The sequence below is a fragment of the Ascaphus truei genome, chromosome 4 (genome assembly GCF_040206685.1).
Source record: "Ascaphus truei isolate aAscTru1 chromosome 4, aAscTru1.hap1, whole genome shotgun sequence".
Classification (NCBI taxonomy): domain Eukaryota; kingdom Metazoa; phylum Chordata; class Amphibia; order Anura; family Ascaphidae; genus Ascaphus; species Ascaphus truei.
Window position 1 is genome coordinate 124,964,804 of NC_134486.1, and position 17,845 is coordinate 124,982,648.

Below are 17,845 nucleotides of genomic sequence, written 5' to 3' on the forward strand. Positions count from 1 at the left end.
TATCCTCCTCCCCAGGCCCAGTACTCCCTAATACCCCCTCCCCAGACTCAGTACCCCCTAATACTCCCACCCCCAGGCCCAATACCCCCTAATACTCCCATCCCCAGGTCGAATTCCCCCTAATACCTTCCTCCCCAGGACCATTACTCCAAAATACCCCCCCTCCCAAGGCTCAAACTGTGTATGTTACTGTCTGATAGTTACTGTGTGTGTATATAACCATTAGTGTGTGTGTCGGAGTGAGTGTGTGTTACTGTCTGATACACTGGCGACACACTTTATTCGAGCTCGGCTAGTCCCACGAATTCGGGTATACCCGGGTGTATTGAGGTTTGTGACTGTTTTCTGCCCGAGTGCATTGAGTTATTTTCCAGCAGGGATTGAAGCATTATATTCCCGCTGGCTGCAATACTGCACAGTACATATATATATACTGCATTACAATTCATGAATTTATGCCATCTGGTAGACACGCGAAGCATTGCAGCCTATTAAATCCTAATCATTATCATTTAACAGATCAGCCGCCCATCAGCCAGGCATGAACCCAGGCTGGGAAGGCAAATGCAACGGGGCTTGTCAGAGGTGAGGAGCGGCGCATTCCAGGTATCTGCCAGGTACATACCGGGTATTTGCTCGAATAAAGTGTGTCGGTGCAGTAGTTACTCTGTGTGAGTGTGTCGGAGTGAGTGGGATTTGGTCTTATATCATAGTGTGTGTCTGTGCTAAGCTGCCATATTGTGGCTGTGTTTGTACAAGTTTATCAATCTGTTAGTGCTATTTTAGTGTGAGTGTGTGAGAATATTACTGATTGTGCGTTTGTATTTTAGGAGCAGGAATCTGTGTGTGTGTGTGTATGTGTATATAAAACCGAAACATTGTTCCAATAAAATAAATATATATACATACACACACACACACACACACATACTTGTGTGTTTATGTATATATAGATATATAAAGAAAAAGCAGGCACACCAGGGCTTTGTAAAAAATAAAAAAAACTATTGAATAGAACTGATCAACGCTTTGGCTCTTTATAGGAGCCTCTCAACACACAGGGACCCAAGGTAGTCAGATCTCCCCCCTATTTAATTCTGTTACATGCCACATCAGACTTTGTTTTTAATGCATTCTAAGGTTGTCCTTTTATCCGATCTCACCCAGTTTGTCTCCATCTTGCCTATGTTTGTCGTTTTAAAATCTCAATCCTCTCAATCTGGATGGTGGGGAAGAGAGATCAGTGAGGTGGTGACGTAAATACTAATAAATATAATCTCATACTAATAAATATAATCTATTATACTAATACATATAATCTCTTGAAAAACAACACAAAAAAGATGTAAAAGTGATACGGTACTTCTAAAAAGCCACAGATTTGATATCAATTAAGTGGCAGAAAATAGTTTTTTATGTTAGACCAAAAAGTCTCAGAGGAGACCCAATGAATGGGCCATTGCCTTCCACAGGGAGGCTGTTGTAATCCTCTCCCAATAGGACAAGAAGTTGTGAATTTGTCCTGAAGATGAAAAATAAACCTCCTGGTTATAAATATGATCCAAATGAGTGGTAAAGTGTCTGAAATCTCTGCTACGTCTCAGAAGAAACCTTACCTGGCAGATCCACGTTGGTAATGGCAGAGAGTGATGGCATAGAACTCTGGAACCAAGCGGTTTAGTTGTAACCATGGAAGTCAGGTAAACATGTATTTTTTGAAAATTAGAATGCGAATGTCTGTCCTATTCTGGGCTCAGCTTGAGCTCTGTCAGAGGTTTCCAGCTTGTGATAATGGGAGATCTCCATATACTGGGATGTGATAAGAGACATGGGAGAGGGAGTGGCTCAGTGAGTAAAGACACTGACTGGCACTGAGAGTTTGAAGCAGGGTAGCCTGGTTCAATTTCCGGTGTCAGCTCCTTGTGACCTTAGGCAAGTCACTTTATCTCCCTGTGCTTCAGGCACCAAAAACATAGATTGTAAGCTCCACGGGGCAGGGACTTGTGCCTGTAAAATGTCTCTGTAAAGTGCTACGTAAAACTAGCAGCGCTATACAAGAACATGCTGTTATTATTATGATGCTCATTTAATACTGTGCCCCATAACCTGCTTTATATGAAGTATCATTATACCAATTAGTAGAGATGCTAAATATTGAAAAATACGCTTCTGGCGACATTGCTACTTTTCTCTACAAATGTTCAATTAAAAAGTTGGAACATCTTGAGAGAGAGACAGAGAGAGACAGCATGGGGAGAGAGAGGCACACAGCATGGGGAGAGAGGAACAGCATGGGGAGAGAGAGGGACAGCATCGGGAGAGAGAGAGAGAGACATCATAGGGAGATGGGGAGAGAGAGAACAGCATGGGGGACAGAGACACACACATAGGGTGACCAGGCGTCCCAGTTTTGCCGGGACAGTACCGTTTTTTTCTGTGCTGGTCCGTCCCGGCGATGTCCCGGTTTTTCTCCCTGGTCCCGTTTGTTTTGCACTCTAGGTGCGGTGGCGGTGCGCGGTGGCGAGGATGCGGCAGCCCGGCCGGTGAGTATTTTTTTGAGTTTCAGGTGGTTGGGCTTCTAATATGCCGGGCTGCACGTCATTGGCTGGAGGATGCCGGGGGGGGTGGGGGGAGAGAGAGAGAGAGCCGCACGCACACAGAGAGAGACACACAGAGAGAGAGAAAGAGAGACACAGAGAAAGAGAGAGAATGAGAAAGAGAGACTGAGAGAGAGCGACAGAGAGGGAGAGGGCGACAGAGAGAGGAAGAGGGCAGCAGAGAGAGGGAGAGGGCGGCACACATCTCTCTCCTCACACACCTCTCTCCTCACACACCCCTCTCTCCTCACACACCCCTCTCTCCTCACACACCCCTCTCTCTCCTCACACACCCCTCTCTCTCCTCACACACCTCTCTCTCCTCACACACCTCCCCCTCAACCACCCATTCCTCACACATCCACTACCCCAACACCTCCTCTTCCATAGATGACTTCATGGAGTTGGCTCCTGGGCTATTGCAGGGGGGTCCTAATGCTGAGAGAATGAACGCCTCCACCTCCGTGTACTCCACTTCCTGCAGGAGATACAAAGTGTTTGTAACCAGCGGCAGTGATACTCTGTATCGCAAGAGCTCCTGTGCCACTTGGGGCAGGAAACGCATCGCCGAGCCATATAACACGCACAGCAAAGCCATTGCTTGCCTCTCTGGCACTGAAGGGGTTAAATCACAGAACCATTTATACCACTTGAAAAATAATTGATAAACTGTGTGCATTGTACGTCATTGTATTGTCCGTTATTAGCGGATCCCTTGTTTTTCTGTCCTGTTCCCGCTGTAGAGTTTGGAAAATGATGTTGCAGATGGACATTAGCTGATGTGTCTCTATGGGAATCCCCTCTCCCTGTCACACACAGTTACACTGGGCTATAAGATGAGAAAGCTCTGCCTCTGACTCCTTACATCTACAGCTTGGGGGTCCTCATCTTCTCTCCTCTGGACCGGCTCCCCCTATTCCCCCATCCCCAGTACCCCCTAATACTCCCACCCCCAGGCCCAATACCCCCTAATACCCTCCTCCCCAGGCCCAGTACTCCCTAATACTCCCATCCCCAGGTCCAATACCCCCTAATATCCTCCTCCCCAGGCCCAGTACTCCCTAATACCCCCCTCCCCAGACTCAGTACCCCCTAATACTCCCACCCCCAGGCCCAATACCCCCTAATACTCCCATCCCCAGGTCCAATTCCCCCTAATACCTTCCTCCCCAGGACCAGTACTCCAAAATACCCCCATCCCAAGGCTCAAACTGTGTATGTTACTGTCTGATAGTTACTGTGTGTGTGTATATAACCATTAGTGTGTGTGTCTGAGTGAGTGTGTGTTACTGTCTGATAGTTACTCTGTGTGAGTGTGTCGGAGTGAGTGGGATTTTGTCTTATATCATAGTGTGTGTCTGTGCTAAGCTGCCACATTGTGGCTGTGTTTGTACAAGTGTATCAATCTGTTAGTGCTATTTTAGTGTGAGTGTGTGAGAATATTACTGATTGTGCGTTTGTATTTTAGGAGCAGGAATCTGTGTGTGTGTGTGTGTGTATGTGTATATAAAACCGAAACATTGTTCCAATAAAATAAAGATATATACACACACACACACACACACACATATACTTGTGTGTTTATGTATATATAGATATATAAAGAAAAAGCAGGCACACCAGGGCTTTGTAAAAAAAACAAACAATACTATTGAATAGAACTGATCAACGCTTTGGCTCTTTATAGGAGCCTCTCAACACACAGGGACCCAAGGTAGTCAGATCTCCCCCCTATTTAATTCTGTTACATGCCACATCAGACTTTGTTTTTAATGCATTCTAAGGTTGTCCTTTTATCCGATCTTACCCAGTGTGTCTCCATCTTGGCAAATGTTTGTTGTTTTAAAATCTCAATCTGGATGGTGGGGAAGAGAGATCAGTGAGGTGGTGACGTAAATACTAATAAATATAATCTCATACTAATAAATATAATCTATTATACTAATACATATAATCTCTTGAAAAACAACACAAAAAAGATGTAAAAGTGATACGGTACTTCTAAAAAGCCACAGATTTGATATCAATTAAGTGGCAGAAAATAGTTTTTTATGTTAGACCAAAAAGTCTCAGAGGAGACCCAATGAATGGGCCATTGCCTTCCACAGGGAGGCTGTTGTAATCCTCTCCCAATAGGACAAGAAGTTTTGAATTTGTCCTGAAGATGAAAAATAAACCTCCTGGTTATAAATATGATCCAAATGAGTGGTAAAGTGTCTGAAATCTCTGCTACGTCTCAGAAGAAACCTTATCTGGCAGATCCACGTTGGTAATGGCAGAGAGTGATGGCATAGAACTCTGGAACCAAGCGGTTTAGTTGTAACCATGGAAGTCAGGTAAACATGTAATTTTTGAAAATTAGAATGCGAATGTCTGTCCTATTCTGGGCTCAGCTTGAGCTCTGTCAGAGGTTTCCAGCTTGTGATAATGGGAGATCTCCATATACTGGGATGTGATAAGAGACATGGGAGAGGGAGTGGCTCAGTGAGTAAAGACACTGACTGGCACTGAGAGTTTGAAGCAGGGTAGCCTGGTTCAATTTCCGGTGTCAGCTCCTTGTGACCTTAGGCAAGTCACTTTATCTCCCTGTGCTTCAGGCACCAAAAACATAGATTGTAAGCTCCACGGGGCAGGGACTTGTGCCTGTAAAATGTCTCTGTAAAGTGCTACGTAAAACTAGCAGCGCTATACAAGAACATGCTGTTATTATTATGATGCTCATTTAATACTGTGCCCCATAACCTGCTTTATATGAAGTATCATTATACCAATTAGTAGAGATACTAAATATTGAAAAATACGCTTCTGGCGACATTGCTACTTTTCTCTACAAATGTTCAATTAAAAAGTTGGAACGTCTTGAGAGAGAGACAAAGAGAGACAGCATGGGGAGAGAGAGGCACACAGCATGGGGAGAGAGGAACAGCATGGGGAGAGAGAGGGACAGCATCGGGGGGGAGAGAGAGAACAGCATGGGGGACAGAGACACACACATAGGGTGACCAGGCGTCCCAGTTTTGCCGGGACAGTACCGTTTTTTTCTGTGCTGGTCCGTCCCGGCGATGTCCCGGTTTTTCTCCCTGGTCCCGTTTGTTTTGCACTCTAGGTGCGGTGGCGGTGCACGGTGGCGAGAATGCGGTAGCCCGGCCGGTGAGTATTTTTTTGAGTTTCAGGTGGTTGGGCTTCTAATATGCCGGGCTGCACGTCATTGGCTGGAGGATGCCGGGGGGGGGGGAGAGACAGAGAGAGAGAGAGCGGCACGCACACAGAGAGAGAGACACAGAGAGAGAGAGAGACACACAGAGAGAGAGAGAGAGACACAGAGAAAGAGAGAATGAGAAAGAGAGACAGAGAGAGAGCGACAGAGAGGGAGAGGGCGACAGAGAGAGGAAGAGGGCAGCAGAGAGAGGGAGAGGGCGTCACACACCTCTCTCCTCACACACCCCTCTCTCTTCACACACCCCTCTCTCTCCTCACACACCCCTCTCTCTCCTCACACACCTCTCTCTCCTCACACACCTCCCCCTCAACCACCCATTCCTCACACATCCACTACCCCAACACCTCCTCTTCCATAGATGACTTCATGGAGTTGGCTCCTGGGCTATTGCAGGGGGGTCCTAATGCTGAGAGAATGAACGCCTCCACCTCCGTGTACTCCACTTCCTGCAGGAGATACAAAGTGTTTGTAACCAGCGGCAGTGATACTCTGTATCGCAAGAGCTCCTGTGCCACTTGGGGCAGGAAACGCATCGCCGAGCCATATAACACGCACAGCAAAGCCATTGCTTGCCTCTCTGGCACTGAAGGGGTTAAATCACAGAACCATTTATACCACTTGAAAAATAATTGATAAACTGTGTGCATTGTACGTCATTGTATTGTCCGTTATTAGCGGATCCCTTGTTTTTCTGTCCTGTTCCCGCTGTAGAGTTTGGAAAATGATGTTGCAGATGGACATTAGCTGATGTGTCTCTATGGGAATCCCCTCTCCCTGTCACACACAGTTACACTGGGCTATAAGATGAGAAAGCTCTGCCTCTGACTCCTTACATCTACAGCTTGGGGGTCCTCATCTTCTCTCCTCTGGACCGGCTCCCCCTATTCCCCCATCCCCAGTACCCCCTAATACTCCCACCCCCAGGCCCAATACCCCCTAATACCCTCCTCCCCAGGCCCAGTACTCCCTAATACTCCCATCCCCAGGTCCAATACCCCCTAATATCCTCCTCCCCAGGCCCAGTACTCCCTAATACCCCCCTCCCCAGACTCAGTACCCCCCAATACTCCCACCCCCAGGCCCAATACCCCCTAATACTCCCATCCCCAGGTCCAATTCCCCCTAATACCTTCCTCCCCAGGACCAGTACTCCAAAATACCCCCATCCCAAGGCTCAAACTGTGTATGTTACTGTCTGATAGTTACTGTGTGTGTGTATATAACCATTAGTGTGTGTGTCTGAGTGAGTGTGTGTTACTGTCTGATAGTTACTCTGTGTGAGTGTGTCGGAGTGAGTGGGATTTTGTCTTATATCATAGTGTGTGTCTGTGCTAAGCTGCCATATTGTGGCTGTGTTTGTACAAGTGTATCAATCTGTTAGTGCTATTTTAGTGTGAGTGTGTGAGAATATTACTGATTGTGCGTTTGTATTTTAGGAGCAGGAATCTGTGTGTGTGTGTGTATGTGTATATAAAACCAAAACATTGTTCCAATAAAATAAATATATATACACACACACACACATACTTGTGTGTTTATGTATATATAGATATATAAAGAAAAAGCAGGCACACCAGGGCTTTGTAAAAAAAAAAAACAATACTATTGAATAGAACTGATCAACGCTTTGGCTCTTTATAGGAGCCTCTCAATACACAGGGACCCATGGTAGTCAGATCTCCCCCCTATTTAATTCTGTTACATGCCACATCAGACTTTGTTTTTAATGCATTCTAAGGTTGTCCTTTTATCCGATCTTACCCAGTGTGTCTCCATCTTGGCAAATGTTTGTTGTTTTAAAATCTCAATCTGGATGGTGGGGAAGAGAGATCAGTGAGGTGGTGACGTAAATACTAATAAATATAATCTCATACTAATCAATTATACTAATACATATAATCTCTTGAAAAACAACACAAAAAAGATGTAATAGTGATACGGTACTTCTAAAAAGCCACAGATTTGATATCAATTAAGTGGCAGAAAATAGTTTTTTATGTTAGACCAAAAAGTCTCAGAGGAGACCCAATGAATGGGCCATTGCCTTCCACAGGGAGGCTGTTGTAATCCTCTCCCAATAGGACAAGAAGTTGTGAATTTGTCCTGAAGATGAAAAATAAACCTCCTGGTTATAAATATGATCCAAATGAGCGGTAAAGTGTCTGAAATCTCTGCTACGTCTCAGAAGAAACCTTATCTGGCAGATCCACGTTGGTAATGGCAGAGAGTGATGGCATAGAACTCTGGAACCAAGCGGTTTAGTTGTAACCATGGAAGTCAGGTAAACATGTAATTTTTGAAAATTAGAATGCGAATGTCTGTCCTATTCTGGGCTCAGCTTGAGCTCTGTCAGAGGTTTCCAGCTTGTGATAATGGGAGATCTCCATATACTGGGATGTGATAAGAGACATGGGAGAGGGAGTGGCTCAGTGAGTAAAGACACTGACTGGCACTGAGAGTTTGAAGCAGGGTAGCCTGGTTCAATTTCCGGTGTCAGCTCCTTGTGACCTTAGGCAAGTCACTTTATCTCCCTGTGCTTCAGGCACCAAAAACATAGATTGTAAGCTCCACGGGGCAGGGACTTGTGCCTGTAAAATGTCTCTGTAAAGTGCTACGTAAAACTAGCAGCGCTATACAAGAACATGCTGTTATTATTATGATGCTCATTTAATACTGTGCCCCATAACCTGCTTTATATGAAGTATCATTATACCAATTAGTAGAGATGCTAAATATTGAAAAATACGCTTCTGGCGACATTGCTACTTTTCTCTACAAATGTTCAATTAAAAAGTTGGAACATCTTGAGAGAAAGACAGAGAGAGACAGCATGGGGAGAGAGAGGCACACAGCATGGGGAGAGAGGAACAGCATGGGGAGAGAGAGGGACAGCATCGGGAGAGAGAGGGACAGCATCGGGAGAGAGAGAGAGAGACATCATAGGGAGATGGGGAGAGAGAGAGAACAGCATGGGGGACAGAGACACACACATAGGGTGACCAGGCGTCCCAGTTTTGCCGGGACAGTACCGTTTTTTTCTGTGCTGGTCCGTCCCGGCGATGTCCCGGTTTTTCTCCCTGGTCCCGTTTGTTTTGCACTCTAGGTGCGGTGGCGGTGCGCGGTGGCGAGGATGCGGCAGCCCGGCCGGTGAGTATTTTTTTGAGTTTCAGGTGGTTGGGCTTCTAATATGCCGGGCTGCACGTCATTGGCTGGAGGATGCCGGGGGGGGGGGGAGAGAGAGAGAGAGAGCCGCACGCACACAGAGAGAGACACACAGAGAGAGAGAAAGAGAGACACAGAGAAAGAGAGAGAATGAGAAAGAGAGACTGAGAGAGAGCGACAGAGAGAGGAAGAGGGCAGCAGAGAGAGGGAGAGGGCGGCACACATCTCTCTCCTCACACACCTCTCTCCTCACACACCCCTCTCTCCTCACACACCCCTCTCTCCTCACACACCCCTCTCTCTCCTCACACACCCCTCTCTCTCCTCACACACCTCTCTCTCCTCACACACCTCCCCCTCAACCACCCATTCCTCACACATCCACTACCCCAACACCTCCTCTTCCATAGATGACTTCATGGAGTTGGCTCCTGGGCTATTGCAGGGGGGTCCTAATGCTGAGAGAATGAACGCCTCCACCTCCGTGTACTCCACTTCCTGCAGGAGATACAAAGTGTTTGTAACCAGCGGCAGTGATACTCTGTATCGCAAGAGCTCCTGTGCCACTTGGGGCAGGAAACGCATCGCCGAGCCATATAACACGCACAGCAAAGCCATTGCTTGCCTCTCGGGCACTGAAGGGGTTAAATCACAGAACCATTTATACCACTTGAAAAATAATTGATAAACTGTGTGCATTGTACGTCATTGTATTGTCCGTTATTAGCGGATCCCTTGTTTTTCTGTCCTGTTCCCGCTGTAGAGTTTGGAAAATTATGTTGCAGATGGACATTAGCTGATGTGTCTCTATGGGAATCCCCTCTCCCTGTCACACACAGTTACACTGGGCTATAAGATGAGAAAGCTCTGCCTCTGACTCCTTACATCTACAGCTTGGGGGTCCTCATCTTCTCTCCTCTGGACCGGCTCCCCCTATTCCCCCATCCCCAGTACCCCCTAATACTCCCACCCCCAGGCCCAATACCCCCTAATACCCTCCTCCCCAGGCCCAGTACTCCCTAATACTCCCATCCCCAGGTCCAATACCCCCTAATATCCTCCTCCCCAGGCCCAGTACTCCCTAATACCCCCCTCCCCAGACTCAGTACCCCCTAATACTCCCACCCCCAGGCCCAATACCCCCTAATACTCCCATCCCCAGGTCCAATTCCCCCTAATACCTTCCTCCCCAGGACCAGTACTCCAAAATACCCCCATCCCAAGGCTCAAACTGTGTATGTTACTGTCTGATAGTTACTGTGTGTGTGTATATAACCATTAGTGTGTGTGTCTGAGTGAGTGTGTGTTACTGTCTGATAGTTACTCTGTGTGAGTGTGTCGGAGTGAGTGGGATTTTGTCTTATATCATAGTGTGTGTCTGTGCTAAGCTGCCATATTGTGGCTGTGTTTGTACAAGTGTATCAATCTGTTAGTGCTATTTTAGTGTGAGTGTGTGAGAATATTACTGATTGTGCGTTTGTATTTTAGGAGCAGGAATCTGTGTGTGTGTGTGTGTGTATGTGTATATAAAACCGAAACATTGTTCCAATAAAATAAAGATATATACACACACACACACACACACACATACTTGTGTGTTTATGTATATATAGATATATAAAGAAAAAGCAGGCACACCAGGGCTTTGTAAAAAAAAAAAACAATACTATTGAATAGAACTGATCAACGCTTTGGCTCTTTATAGGAGCCTCTCAACACACAGGGACCCAAGGTAGTCAGATCTCCCCCCTATTTAATTCTGTTACATGCCACATCAGACTTTGTTTTTAATGCATTCTAAGGTTGTCCTTTTATCCGATCTTACCCAGTGTGTCTCCATCTTGGCAAATGTTTGTTGTTTTAAAATCTCAATCTGGATGGTGGGGAAGAGAGATCAGTGAGGTGGTGACGTAAATACTAATAAATATAATCTCATACTAATAAATATAATCTATTATACTAATACATATAATCTCTTGAAAAACAACACAAAAAAGATGTAAAAGTGATACGGTACTTCTAAAAAGCCACAGATTTGATATCAATTAAGTGGCAGAAAATAGTTTTTTATGTTAGACCAAAAAGTCTCAGAGGAGACCCAATGAATGGGCCATTGCCTTCCACAGGGAGGCTGTTGTAATCCTCTCCCAATAGGACAAGAAGTTGTGAATTTGTCCTGAAGATGAAAAATAAACCTCCTGGTTATAAATATGATCCAAATGAGTGGTAAAGTGTCTGAAATCTCTGCTACGTCTCAGAAGAAACCTTATCTGGCAGATCCACGTTGGTAATGGCAGAGAGTGATGGCATAGAACTCTGGAACCAAGCGGTTTAGTTGTAACCATGGAAGTCAGGTAAACATGTAATTTTTGAAAATTAGAATGCGAATGTCTGTCCTATTCTGGGCTCAGCTTGAGCTCTGTCAGAGGTTTCCAGCTTGTGATAATGGGAGATCTCCATATACTGGGATGTGATAAGAGACATGGGAGAGGGAGTGGCTCAGTGAGTAAAGACACTGACTGGCACTGAGAGTTTGAAGCAGGGTAGCCTGGTTCAATTTCCGGTGTCAGCTCCTTGTGACCTTAGGCAAGTCACTTTATCTCCCTGTGCTTCAGGCACCAAAAACATAGATTGTAAGCTCCACGGGGCAGGGACTTGTGCCTGTAAAATGTCTCTGTAAAGTGCTACGTAAAACTAGCAGCGCTATACAAGAACATGCTGTTATTATTATGATGCTCATTTAATACTGTGCCCCATAACCTGCTTTATATGAAGTTTCATTATACCAATTAGTAGAGATACTAAATATTGAAAAATACGCTTCTGGCGACATTGCTACTTTTCTCTACAAATGTTCAATTAAAAAGTTGGAACGTCTTGAGAGAGAGACAAAGAGAGACAGCATGGGGAGAGAGAGGCACACAGCATGGGGAGAGAGGAACAGCATGGGGAGAGAGGGACAGCATCGGGGGGGAGAGAGAGAACAGCATGGGGGACAGAGACACACACATAGGGTGACCAGGCGTCCCAGTTTTGCCGGGACAGTACCGTTTTTTTCTGTGCTGTACCGGCTGCCGGTCCGTCCCGGCGATGTCCCGGTTTTTCTCCCTGGTCCCGTTTGTTTTGCACTCTAGGTGCGGTGGCGGTGCACGGTGGCGAGAATGCGGTAGCCCGGCCGGTGAGTATTTTTTTGAGTTTCAGGTGGTTGGGCTTCTAATATGCCGGGCTGCACGTCATTGGCTGGAGGATGCCGGGGGGGGGGGGAGAGACAGAGAGAGAGAGAGCGGCACGCACACAGAGAGAGAGACACAGAGAGAGAGAGAGACACACAGAGAGAGAGAGAGAGACACAGAGAAAGAGAGAATGAGAAAGAGAGACAGAGAGAGAGTGACAGAGAGGGAGAGGGCGACAGAGAGAGGAAGAGGGCAGCAGAGAGAGGGAGAGGGCGTCACACACCTCTCTCCTCACACACCCCTCTCTCCTCACACACCCCTCTCTCTCCTCACACACCCCTCTCTCTCCTCACACACCTCTCTCTCCTCACACACCTCCCCCTCAACCACCCATTCCTCACACATCCACTACCCCAACACCTCCTCTTCCATAGATGACTTCATGGAGTTGGCTCCTGGGCTATTGCAGGGGGGTCCTAATGCTGAGAGAATGAACGCCTCCACCTCCGTGTACTCCACTTCCTGCAGGAGATACAAAGTGTTTGTAACCAGCGGCAGTGATACTCTGTATCGCAAGAGCTCCTGTGCCACTTGGGGCAGGAAACGCATCGCCGAGCCATATAACACGCACAGCAAAGCCATTGCTTGCCTCTCTGGCACTGAAGGGGTTAAATCACAGAACCATTTATACCACTTGAAAAATAATTGATAAACTGTGTGCATTGTACGTCATTGTATTGTCCGTTATTAGCGGATCCCTTGTTTTTCTGTCCTGTTCCCGCTGTAGAGTTTGGAAAATGATGTTGCAGATGGACATTAGCTGATGTGTCTCTATGGGAATCCCCTCTCCCTGTCACACACAGTTACACTGGGCTATAAGATGAGAAAGCTCTGCCTCTGACTCCTTATACATCTACAGCTTGGGGGTCCTCATCTTCTCTCCTCTGGACCGGCTCCCCCTATTCCCCCATCCCCAGTACCCCCTAATACTCCCACCCCAGGCCCAATACCCCCTAATACCCTCCTCCCCAGGCCCAGTACTCCCTAATACTCCCATCCCCAGGTCCAATACCCCCTAATATCCTCCTCCCCAGGCCCAGTACTCCCTAATACCCCCCTCCCCAGACTCAGTACCCCCTAATACTCCCACCCCCAGGCCCAATACCCACTAATACTCCCATCCCCAGGTCCAATTCCCCCTAATACCTTCCTCCCCAGGACCAGTACTCCAAAATACCCCCATCCCAAGGCTCAAACTGTGTATGTTACTGTCTGATAGTTACTGTGTGTGCGTATATAACCATTAGTGTGTGTGTCTGAGTGAGTGTGTGTTACTGTCTGATAGTTACTCTGTGTGAGTGTGTCGGAGTGAGTGGGATTTTGTCTTATATCATAGTGTGTGTCTGTGCTAAGCTGCCATATTGTGGCTGTGTTTGTACAAGTGTATCAATCTGTTAGTGCTATTTTAGTGTGAGTGTGTGAGAATATTACTGATTGTGCGTTTGTATTTTAGGAGCAGGAATCTGTGTGTGTGTGTGTATGTGTATATAAAACCAAAACATTGTTCCAATAAAATAAATATATATACACACACACACATACTTGTGTGTTTATGTATATATAGATATATAAAGAAAAAGCAGGCACACCAGGGCTTTGTAAAAAAAACAAACAATACTATTGAATAGAACTGATCAACGCTTTGGCTCTTTATAGGAGCCTCTCAATACACAGGGACCCAAGGTAGTCAGATCTCCCCCCTATTTAATTCTGTTACATGCCACATCAGACTTTGTTTTTAATGCATTCTAAGGTTGTCCTTTTATCCGATCTTACCCAGTGTGTCTCCATCTTGGCAAATGTTTGTTGTTTTAAAATCTCAATCTGGATGGTGGGGAAGAGAGATCAGTGAGGTGGTGACGTAAATACTAATAAATATAATCTCATACTAATCAAAATAATCTATTATACTAATACATATAATCTCTTGAAAAACAACACAAAAAAGATGTAATAGTGATACGGTACTTCTAAAAAGCCACAGATTTGATATCAATTAAGTGGCAGAAAATAGTTTTTTATGTTAGACCAAAAAGTCTCAGAGGAGACCCAATGAATGGGCCATTGCCTTCCACAGGGAGGCTGCTGTAATCCTCTCCCAATAGGACAAGAAGATGTGAATTTGTCCTGAAGATGAAAAATAAACCTCCTGGTTATAAATATGATCCAAATGAGCGGTGAAGTGTCTGAAATCTCTGCTACGTCTCAGAAGAAACCTTACCTGGCAGATCCACGTTGGTAATGGCAGAGAGTGATGGCATAGAACTCTGGAACCAAGCGGTTTAGTTGTAACCATGGAAGTCAGGTAAACATGTATTTTTTGAAAATTAGAATGCGAATGTCTGTCCTATTCTGGGCTCAGCTTGAGCTCTGTCAGAGGTTTCCAGATTGTGATAATGGGAGATCTCCATATACTGGGATGTGATAAGAGACATGGGAGAGGGAGTGGCTCAGTGAGTAAAGACACTGACTGGCACTGAGAGTTTGAAGCAGGGTAGCCTGGTTCAATTTCCGGTGTCAGCTCCTTGTGACCTTAGGCAAGTCACTTTATCTCCCTGTGCTTCAGGCACCAAAAACATAGATTGTAAGCTCCACGGGGCAGGGACTTGTGCCTGTAAAATGTCTCTGTAAAGTGCTACGTAAAACTAGCAGCGCTATACAAGAACATGCTGTTATTATTATGATGCTCATTTAATACTGTGCCCCATAACCTGCTTTATATGAAGTATTATTATACTAATTAGTAGAGATACTAAATATTGAAAAATACGCTTCTGGCGACATTGCTACTTTTCTCTACAAATGTTCAATTAAAAAGTTGGAACGTCTTGAGAGAGAGACAAAGAGAGACAGCATGGGGAGAGAGAGGCACACAGCATGGGGAGAGAGGAACAGCATGGGGAGAGAGAGGGACAGCATCGGGGGGGAGAGAGAGAACAGCATGGGGGGGAGAGAGACACACATAGGGTGACCAGGCGTCCCAGTTTTGCCGGGACAGTACCGTTTTTTTCTGTGCTGTACCGGCTGCCGGTCCGTCCCGGCGATGTCCCGGTTTTTCTCCCTGGTCCCGTTTGTTTTGCACTCTAGGTGCGGTGGCGGTGCACGGTGGCGAGGATGCGGTAGCCCGGCCGGTGAGTATTTTTTTGAGTTTCAGGTGGTTGGGCTTCTAATATGCCGGGCTGCACGTCATTGGCTGGAGGATGCCGGGGGGGGGGGGGGAGAGAGAGAGCGGCACGCACACAGAGAGAGAGACACAGAGAGAGAGAGAGACACACAGAGAGAGAGAGAGACACAGAGAAAGAGAGAATGAGAAAGAGAGACAGAGAGAGAGCGACAGAGAGGGAGAGGGCGACAGAGAGAGGAAGAGGGCAGCAGAGAGAGGGAGAGGGCGTCACACACCTCTCTCCTCACACACCCCTCTCTCCTCACACACCCCTCTCTCTCCTCACACACCCCTCTCTCTCCTCACACACCTCTCTCTCCTCACACACCTCCCCCTCAACCACCCATTCCTCACACATCCACTACCCCAACACCTCCTCTTCCATAGATGACTTCATGGAGTTGGCTCCTGGGCTATTGCAGGGGGGTCCTAATGCTGAGAGAATGAACGCCTCCACCTCCGTGTACTCCACTTCCTGCAGGAGATACAAAGTGTTTGTAACCAGCGGCAGTGATACTCTGTATCGCAAGAGCTCCTGTGCCACTTGGGGCAGGAAATGCATCGCCGAGCCATATAACACGCACAGCAAAGCCATTGCTTGCCTCTCTGGCTCTGAAGGGGTTAAATCACAGAACCATTTATACCACTTGATAAATAATTGATAAACTGTGTGCATTGTACGTCATTGTATTGTCCGTTATTAGCGGATCCCTTGTTTTTCTGTCCTGTTCCCACTGTAGAGTTTGGAAAATGATGTTGCAGATGGACATTAGCTGATGTGTCTCTATGGGAATCCCCTCTCCCTGTCACACACAGTTACACTGGGCTATAAGATGAGAAAGCTCTGCCTCTGACTCCTTACATCTACAGCTTGGGGGTCCTCATCTTCTCTCCTCTGGACCGGCTCCCCCTATTCCCCCATCCCCAGTACCCCCTAATACTCCCACCCCCAGGCCCAATACCCCCTAATACCCTCCTCCTCAGGCCCAGTACTCCCTAATACTCCCATCCCCAGGTCCAATACCCCCTAATATCCTCCTCCCCAGGCCCAGTACTCCCTAATACCCCCCTCCCCAGACTCAGTACCCCCTAATACTCCCACCCCCAGGCCCAATACCCCCTAATACTCCCATCCCCAGGTCCAATTCCCCCTAATACCTTCCTCCCCAGGACCAGTACTCCAAAATACCCCCCTCCCAAGGCTCAAACTGTGTATGTTACTGTCTGATAGTTACTGTGTGTGTGTATATAACCATTAGTGTGTGTGTCGGAGTGAGTGTGTGTTACTGTCTGATAGTTACTCTGTGTGAGTGTGTCGGAGTGAGTGGGATTTTGTCTTATATCATACCGTGTGTCTGTGCTAAGCTGCCATATTGTGGCTGTGTTTGTACAAGTGTATCAATCTGTTAGTGCTATTTTAGTGTGAGTGTGTGAGAATATTACTGGTTGTGCGTTTGTATTTTAGGAGCAGGAATCTGTGTGTGTGTGTGTGTGTGTGTGTGTGTATGTGTATATAAAACCGAAACATTGTTCCAATAAAATAAATATATATACACACACACACACACACACACACACATACACACATACAGAGGTTTCCAGATTGTGATAATGGGAGATCTCCATATACTGGGATGTGATAAGAGACATGGGAGAGGGAGTGGCTCAGTGAGTAAAGACACTGACTGGCACTGAGAGTTTGAAGCAGGGTAGCCTGGTTCAATTTCCGGTGTCAGCTCCTTGTGACCTTAGGCAAGTCACTTTATCTCCCTGTGCTTCAGGCACCAAAAACATAGATTGTAAGCTCCACGTGGCAGGGACTTGTGCCTGTAAAATGTCTCTGTAAAGTGCTACGTAAAACTAGCAGCGCTATACAAGAACATGCTGTTATTATTATGATGCTCATTTAATACTGTGCCCCATAACCTGCTTTATATGAAGTATCATTATACCAATTAGTAGAGATGCTAAATATTGAAAAATACGCTTCTGGCGACATTGCTACTTTTCTCTACAAATGTTCAATTAAAAAGTTGGAACGTCTAGAGAGAGAGACAGAGAGAGAGACAGCATGGGGGGAGAGAGGCACACAGCATGGAGAGAGAGGAACAGCATGGGGAGGGAGTGGGACAGCATCGGGAGAGAGAGAGAGACATCATAGGGAGAGAGAGAGAGTATGGGGAGAGAGAGAACAGCATGGGGGACAGAGACACACACATAGGGTGACCAGGCGTCCCAGTTTTGCCGGGACAGTACCGTTTTTTTCTGTGCTGTACCGGCTGCCGGTCCGTCCCGGCGATGTCCCGGTTTTTCTCCCTGGTCCTGTTTGTTTTGCACTCTAGGTGCGGTGGCGGTGCGCGGTGGCGAGGATGCGGCAGCCCGGCCGGTGAGTATTTTTTTGAGTTTCAGGTGGTTGGGCTTCTAATATACCGGGCTGCACGTCATTGGCTGGAGGATGCCGGGGGGGGGG

General features: G+C 46.6%; 1 long non-coding RNA gene across 3 annotated transcripts; it reads right to left on the reverse strand.

Moving 5' to 3' along the window:
• Window positions 1-1,206: 1,206 nt before the first annotated feature.
• LOC142493080 (uncharacterized) lies at window positions 1,207-17,830 on the reverse strand. Of its 3 annotated transcripts, XR_012800971.1 has the most exons (15): window positions 17,632-17,830; window positions 15,749-15,850; window positions 15,214-15,405; window positions 13,989-14,036; window positions 12,573-12,674; window positions 12,028-12,219; window positions 10,805-10,852; window positions 9,376-9,477; window positions 8,847-9,026; window positions 7,579-7,626; window positions 6,162-6,263; window positions 5,630-5,809; window positions 4,405-4,452; window positions 2,974-3,075; window positions 1,207-2,605 (listed from the first exon to the last, which is right to left on the reverse strand). It is a non-coding gene; the product is annotated as an uncharacterized LOC142493080 (long non-coding RNA). The 3 variants fall into 3 exon arrangements; XR_012800973.1 differs by lacking the exon at window positions 10,805-10,852; XR_012800972.1 differs by lacking the exons at window positions 15,214-15,405; window positions 15,749-15,850; window positions 17,632-17,830 and adding an exon at window positions 14,434-14,909.
• Between the last annotated feature and the right edge of the window lie 15 nt (window positions 17,831-17,845).